Source organism: Physeter macrocephalus, chromosome 2, assembly GCF_002837175.3.
Source record: "Physeter macrocephalus isolate SW-GA chromosome 2, ASM283717v5, whole genome shotgun sequence".
Taxonomy (NCBI): Eukaryota; Metazoa; Chordata; class Mammalia; order Artiodactyla; family Physeteridae; genus Physeter; species Physeter macrocephalus.
The window spans coordinates 38,077,422-38,085,829 of record NC_041215.1 but is presented as its reverse complement, the minus strand read 5'-3'; the positions used below and the strand labels follow the sequence as shown (position 1 = coordinate 38,085,829).

General features: G+C 37.1%; 1 protein-coding gene and 1 pseudogene across 1 annotated transcript in view; one reads left to right on the top strand and one right to left on the bottom strand.

The window, feature by feature from the left end:
* ARHGEF4 (Rho guanine nucleotide exchange factor 4) overlaps window positions 1-8,408 on the top strand; it is a 254,977-nt gene that overhangs the window by 45,741 nt on the left and 200,828 nt on the right. The window lies entirely within an intron of this gene.
* Window positions 1,929-2,810, bottom strand: LOC102976908 (glycine N-phenylacetyltransferase-like; annotated as a pseudogene).

Genomic DNA, 8,408 nt, shown 5'->3' with positions numbered 1-8,408 from the left:
GTGGTACGCGGGCCTCTCACTGTTTTGGCCTCTCCCATTGCAGAGCACAGGCTCCGGATGCACAGGATCAGCGGCCATGGCTCATGGGCCCAGCCGCTCTGCGTCATGTGGAATCCTCCCGGACCGGGGCACGAACCCGCGTCCCCTGCATTGGCAGGCGGACTCTCAACCACTGCGCCACCAGGGAAGCCACTCTGTAACAGTTTTTGATTTAAGGTCTAATTTGTTTGATTTAGTATAGCTACCTTAGCCCTCTTTTGGTTAGTATTTTCATGGAATATGTTTTTCAATCCTTTCGCCTTCAACCTATTTGTGTCTTTATATCTAAAGTGAGTCTCTTGTAGACATCATACAATTGGATCACCAAGGTTTTTTTAAAAAACCAATTCTGAAGAGATATGGGAACATATGTATATGTATAACTGATTCACTTTGTTGTAAAGGAGAAACTAACACACTATTGTAAAACAGTTATACTCCAATAAAGATGTTAAAAAAAACCCAAAAAACCAATTCTGCCATTCGATGCCTTTTGATTGGAAAGTTTAAGCCATTTACATTTAAAGTAATCACTGATAAGAAAGGATTTACTCTGCCATTTTGCTATTTATTTTTTGTATGTCATATAACCTTTTTTATTCCTCATTTCCTCGATTACTGTCTTTTTATTGAAGTTGCTTTTTATTGAAGTATAGTTGATTCACAATATTGTGTTAGTTTCAGGTATACATCAAAATGATTCAGTTACATATATATTTCTCAGATTATTTTCCATTACAGGCTGTTACAAGATATGAATATAGTTCCCTGTGCTATACAGTAAATTCTTGTTGCTTATCTCTTTTATGTATAGTAGTTTTTATCTGTTAATCCCATACTCCTAATTTATCCCTCCCCACTTCCTTTCCACTTTGGTAACCATAAATTTGTTTTCTTTGTCTTTTTTTCAATATGTAATATCCTTTATTAAATTGTATAAATTGTCCTACAGCTTGGTATAAGAATAATGGCTGATATTAATTATAAAACTCCTCCTTACACACAAAAGAACACTACATTTGAATTATCTTTTTCTAACCAGAGTAGTCTTGTCTTGATACAAATAATTCATTTTCATCCTGAAACTTGAAACAAGTTGATAACATGCCACACTTTTTTATCTTGTCAATTTAGAAAAAAAAAAAGTCATATTCAATATTTACAGATTTAACCTAGTTCACAGAATATACAAATGTTATGTGTGATAAAATCCCACAAATTAGTTCCAATTTTATAGATTTTTCCTGATTTACCTTAAATTTAAAGTATCTCTACCACATACATTTTAACAGTTATTTTTAAATAGCAATTTTATTTTTGCATGTGTATTGTTTCTGGGTAACAAGATGTTAAGTTGTCCTGCTATTGTGATATGACAAGCTACTTAAATTCTCTTCTCTACATTCCATATACACACTCTAAATAGAGATAAATATGATGGTGCTGGAAAGAATAATGACACCATTAAAATAGTGGGTTTCATTTATTCTTTACTGATTATGGATACTTTCCTTACTAGCCATATACATTAAAAGAAAATTGTGAACCAGTAAAATAAACTAGACAAACAGAAATACTGCATGATATCACTTATATGTGGGATCTTACCAAAAAAAAAGTCTAACTCATAGAAACACAGAATAGAATGGTGGTTGCCAGGGTTGGAATGTGGAGGAAATAGGAAGGTCTGCTGGACCCAAAGGGAAGTTCATGAGTGATTTGTGAACCACACTCATGGTTCTGTTGACCATTCACACTGCTTCCCCAGAGTCCAAACAGCACACACTGATTTGCTGCTGATTACAATTTATTCTTTCTTTCTGCCCACCCCTCTGCATCTCTTGCCATGTGACCAGCCCACCCAACACTATCTCAGGTTCGTGGCTGCTTCACAGAGGCACACATTTCCACTGGTTCCAGTCATAGGGCATGGGGTTATGATGCAGATTGTGACTAATTTTCTGTACGATTTTGTTGGCTCTATATGGTTATATAGGGGAAAGCCAAGTTTGTCCAGAGCCTGGATGTGGACAAACAACAGATGGGAGACAAGACCGTGGCCCCAGTACTCAGACAGGGTGGCCCCCATCCACACCTCTCCTGTATGATCCATCAGGGACCAGGACACAGGGGTCCCCTCAGGCCCCAGCAGGCAGAAGTTGGGGAAGGTCCAGGTACAGCATTTGATGAATCTCTGGCTACTCTCATTGCTGCCACCAAAATGCCATAATTTATTCACCAAGGCAGCATAGGTAGGATCCAGGTATGAGAGTTTAAACATATCTTGGTCAATGGCTTTGGGTCTGCCATAGCCACGAGGTAAGTTCTTTGTCTCTGGCAGGGAAGGAAGCAGTTTCCTCACTGTCTCAGGCATCACATAGAGAATGCATTGTGTTTGCTTGACCTTAACAAATTTAGTGGTTACAAGATTCTGTGTCACCTCATCCAGACTATACTGTGAACTTTGGATCTGCAAAGTATTTCCAATTGATGACCTCTGATGTGCTAAGGGATTCTTGACAGTTGTTGAGATCCTTAGAATGGATTTGGTAGGTGTTGGTATAATGATCAAAGTCATCTGCCATTTCCTACTCCTGAGGGTGGATAACCATAGTATTAAAATCAGGCCACTTGTCCACCCGGACCTTTAGCTTGAACGGGTTTCCCTGGTCCATATGGACAGTCCCATAAACCTTTAAGGACACAGGGAGGCTCTTCCTCAAGGATTTCTCTAACATCTGCAGCAGTTGTGGGCCTTGTAAGTGGAACATCTTGGCAGGTACCTTAATTTTGGTACCCAGTTTTGGTTTCCCAACTCTCTGGTCACTGTGTTCAGGTCTTCTCCTCTTCAGCTCAACACTTCAGAAGCACTGGTTCTTTGGGATGAGCAGGTAGAATCCTACTATATGAAACCTGTCATCTCCCAAATGTCGATTCCTTGCTCCAACTACCAAGCACTAAGGCAGCCAATGCCACGTTGGGGAATTTTGAAGGGCAGATCCTCAGGACAAGTGGTCTTGGCAGCTTCTATGGCCTTACCCCAAAATCCCCCAACCAGTGGTGGGTGTGGGGCAGCTGGCCACAAGCAGCAAGGCCCCTGTCTGGCTCACCAAATTTTGTTACCAAATCCAAACTTGTACTGCTTACAGCACAATAGGCCAATAAATTGAAAGACGAGTTGTTCGGACGAGGAATAGCAACTATTCAGAAAGCCAGCAGACCAAAAAGATGATGGACTTGTGTCCCGAAGAACCATCTTCTGTAAGTTTGTTTTCTATGTCTGTGAGTCTGTTTCTGTTTTGTATATAGATTCATTTATATTATTTTTTAGAGTACACGTATAAGTGATATAATGTTTATCTTTGTCTGACTTACTTCAGTTATTATGATATGCTCTAGGTCCATCTATATTGTTGCAAATGGCAATATTTCGTTCTTTCTTATGACTGAGCAATATTCCATTGTATATATACACTACTTTTTCTTAAACCAATCATTTGTTGATGGCACTTGGGTTGATCCCATGTCTTGGTTATTGTAAATAGTGTTGCTATGAACATTTGGGTGTGTGTATATTTTTGGACTAGAGTTTTCATCTTTTCAGGATATATGCCCAGGAGTGGGATTTCTGGATTATATGGTAGTTCTACTTTTAATTTTTAAAGGAACCTCTATACTGTTTTCCATAGTGGCTGCACCAATTTACATTCCCATCAACAGTGTAGGAGGGTTCTTTTTCTCCACACCCCCTCCAGCATTTATTATTTGTAGACTGATGATAGGCATTCTGACCAGTGTGAAATGATACCTCATTTTGGTTTTTATTTGCATTTCTCTAATAAATAGCAATATTGAGCATATTTTCATGTACCTCTTGGCCATCTGTATGTCTTCTTTAGAGAAATGTCTATTTAGGTCTTCTGCCCATTTTTTGATTGGGTTGTTTGTTTTGTTGATATTGAGCTCCATGAGCTGTTTGGATATTTTGGATATTAACCCCTTGTTGGTTGCATCATTTGCCAATATTTTTCTCCCATTCCATAAGTTGTCTTTTTGTTTTATTCATAGTTTTCTTTACTATGCAAAAGCTTTCTAGTTTGGTTAGGTTCCATTTGTTTATTTTTGCTTTTGTTTCTTTTGCCTTCGGAGACTGATCGAAGAAAATATTGCTGCAATTTATGTCTGAGACACAAGAGGGAAGGGATATAGGGATATATGTATATGTATAGCAGATTCACTTTGTTATACAGCAGCAACTAACACAACAATGTAAAGCAATTATACTCCAATGAAGATATTTTTTAAAAAATTTATGTCTGAGAATGTTTTGCCTATGTTTTCTTCTAGGAGTTTTATGGTGTCACGTTTTATATTTAGGTCTTTAAATCATTTTGAGTTTACTTTTGTACATAGTGTGAGGAAGTGTTCTAATTTCATTGATTTACATGTAGCTGTCCACCTTTCCCAACAGCACTTGCTGAAGTGACTGTCTTTTCTTTGTTGTATATTCTTGCCTCCTTTGTCATGATTCTTTGACCGTAGGTGTGTGGGTTTACTTCTGGTTTACTTCTCTATTCTATTCCATTGATCTGAACGTCTGTTTTTGTGCCAATACCATGCTGTTTTGACTACTGTAGCTTTGTAGTATTGTCTGAAGTCTTGGGAGGGTTATGCCTCCAGCTTTGTTCTTATTTCTCACAATGGCTTTGGAAATTCTGGGTATTTTGTAGTTCCATATACATTTTAGGATTATTTGTTCTAGTTCTGTGAAAAAAATGTCATGGGTATTTTGATAGGGATCACATTAAATCTGTAGATTGCTTTGGGTAGTATGGCCATTTTAACAATATTAATTCTTCCAATCCAAGAGCATGGGATATCTTTCCATTTCTTTGAATCATTTTCAATTTCCTTTATCAATGTTTTATAGTTTTTAGCATATGGGTATTTCACCTCCTTGGTTAAGTTTATTCTGAGGTATTTTTTTGACATGATATTAAATGGAATTTTTTGTTTTAAATTTTCTCTTTCTGATATTTCATTGTTAGAGTAAAGTAATACAAGAGATTTCTGTATATTAATCTTGTATCCTGTTATCTGGCTGAATTCATCTGTTAGTCCTGATTGTTTTTGTGTGGAGTCTTTAGGGTTCTCTATGTAGAGTGTCTTGTCATCTGCAAATAGTGACAGTTTTACCTCTTCCCTTACAATTTGGATACATTTTCTGTCTTTTTTTTTCTCTGATTGCTGTGGCTAGGACTTCCAGTACTATGTTGAATAGAAGTGTTCAAAGTGGGCATCCTTGTCTTTTTCCTGAATTTAGTGGAATGACTTTCACCTTTTCACTGTTGAGTATTATTTTGGCTGTGGATTTGTCATAAATGGCTTTTTCATTTTGAGATATGTTCCCACTTTTTTCATTTTTGTGAGAGTTTTTATCATGAGTGGATGTTGTTTGCTTTATCTGCATCTATTGAGATAATTATATGGGTTTTGCCTTTTCTTTTGTTAATACAGTGTATCACATTGATTTGCATATGTTGAACCATCCTTGTGACCCTGGAATGAATCCAACTTGCTCATCGTGTATGATCTTTTTTATGTATTGTTGCTTTCAGTTTGCTAATGTTTTTTGGGAATTTTTGCATCTATATTCATCAAAGATATTGGCCTGTGGTTTTCTTTTTTGGTAGTGTCTTTGTCTGGCTTTGGTATCAGGGTGCTTGTGGCTTTGTAGAATGACTTTGGGAGTGTTCCCTCTGCTTCAATCTTTTGGAAGAGTTTGAGAAGAACTGGTATAAGTTCTTCTTTGTATGCTTGGCAGAATTCCCCAGTGAAGCCATCTGGTCCTGAACTTTTGTTCGTAGGGAGTTTTTTTTTTTTTTTTTTTTTTTTAAGTGATTCTATTTCACTTCTAGTGATCACTCTATTCAAATTATCTATTTCTTATCGACTCAGTTTTGGCAGGCTATATGTTTTCAGAAACTTGTCCATTTCTTCTAAGTTGTCCAATTTGTTGGCATATAATTGTTATTTCTCCGCCATCATTTCTTATTTTGTTTATTTGGGTCCTCTCTCTTTTCTTCTTGGTGAGCCTGGCCAGAGGTTTGTTGACTTTGTTTATCCTTTCAAAGAACCAGCTCTTGATTTTATTGATTTTTATATTGTTTTTTTAATCTCTATTTTATTTATTTTCTCTCTGATGTTTATTATTTCCTTCCTTCTGCTGACTTCAGGCTTTGTTTGTTCCTCTTTTTCTAATTCTTTTAGGTTGTGGGTTAAGTTATTTATTTGAGTTTTTCTTGTTTATTAAGGAAGGCCTGTATCACTAGGAACTTCCTCTAAGGACTGGTTTTGCTGAATCCCATAGATTTTGTAAGGTTGTGTTTTCATTGTCATATGTTTAGAGGTATTTTCTGATTTCCTCTTTGATTTCATCACTGACCCATTGATTTTTTTAGTAGCTGTTGTTTAGTCCCCATGTGATCATTTTTTGCCCATTTTTCTTTCTAGTTTCATATCATTGTGGTCAGAAAAGATGCTTGAAATAATTTCTATACTCTTAAATTTGTTGAGGCTTGTTTTGTGGTCTATCCTAGAGAATGTTCCATGTGCATTTGAAAAGAATGTCTATTCTGGATTTTTTTGGATGTAGTTTCGTGAAGATATCAAGTGCAACTGGTCTGTTTTGTCACTTAGGATCTCTGTTGCACTATTGACTTTCTGTCTGGAAGATCTGTCCATTGATGTCAGGGGAGTGTTAAAGACTCCTACTATTTTTGTATTCCTGTTAATTTCTTCCTCTATGTGTGTTAGTATTTGTTTTATGTACTTAGGTTCTTCTGTATTGGGTGCATATATGTTAATGAGTGTAATATTCTCTTCTTGTGTTGATCCATTTATCGTTATATAGTATCCTTCTTTGTCTTTCTTTATGGACTTTTTTTTTTAAAGTTTGTCTGATATGAGTATTGCTACCCCTGCTTTCTTGTCATTTCCATTTGCGTGAAACATCTTTTTCCATCCCCTCACTTTCAATTTATGAGTGTCTTTTGCCCAGAAGTGAGTCTCTTGTAGGCAGCATATTATAGGTTCTTGTTTTTTTCTCCAATCTGCCACTCTATGTCTTTTGATTGGAGCATTTAACCCATTGATATTTAAGGTAATTATTGATAAGTATGTATTTATTGCATTTTTAAGCCTTGTTTTCTGGTTGATTTTGTAATTCTTTGTTCACTTCTTTTTTGTTTTTCCTTATGTGGTTTGATGGTTTTTCCATTGTAGTGTGCTTGGGTTCTTTTCTTTATGTGTGTGAATCTATTGTATGTTTTTTATTTGTGGTTATGATGGAGTTCAAGTATGTTGAGCCATCACTATATCTGCTTGCTTTAAACTGATAGCCATTCAAGTTCAAACACATTCTGAAAGATCTACATTTTTATACTCCCTTCCCCACATTTTGTGATTTTGATACCCTGTTTTACATCTTCATGCTTACCCTTTTACTGTTCATTGCACTTATAATCGTTTTTATATTTTTTTTATTTTTTTAGATCTATGTACTGGCTTATTTGAGTCTTCCATGCTTTTTTTTTTTTTTTGTGGTATGCGGGCCTCCCTCTGCTGCGGCCTCTCCCATTGCGGAGCACAGGCTCCGGACGCGCAGGCCCAGCGGCCATGGCCCACGGGCCCAGCCGCTCCGTGGCATGTGGGATCCTCCCAGACCGGGGTGCGAACCCGGTTCCCCTGCATCGGCAGGCGGACGCGCAACCACTGCGCCACCAGGGAAGCCCCCATGCTTTTATATAGTTGCGTTTCCTACTGTGATTTTCTCTTTCCTACAGATTCTTTCTTCTTTTTTATTTAGAGAAGACCTTTCAACATTTCTTTTAGGTTAAGTTTAGTATTTCTGTATTCTTTCAGTTTTTGCTTGTTTGAGAAATTCTGGATAGAATATCCTAGGTTGCAGGTTTTTCCCTTTCAGGACTTAGAATATATCATGCCACTCCCTTCTGGCCTGCAAAGTTTCTGTAGAGAAACCAGCTGATAGCCTCATGGGGGTTCGATTGTAACTGACTGTTTTTCTCTTGCTACCTTTAGAATCTTATCTTTAACTCTGGACATTTTAACTATGATATATCTTGGTGTGGGTCTGTTTGCATTCATCTTGTTTGGAGCCCTCTGTGTTTCCTGTATCTGTATATCTGTTTTCTTCTTTAGGTTTGGGAAACTTTCAGCCAAAGATTCTTCAAATACATTTTCAATCCCCTTCTCTCTCTCTCTCTCTCTCTCTCTCTCTCTCTCTCTCTCTCTCTCTCTTTTCTTGAACCTCTATGAGTAGGTTGGTACACTTTATATTATTCCATAGA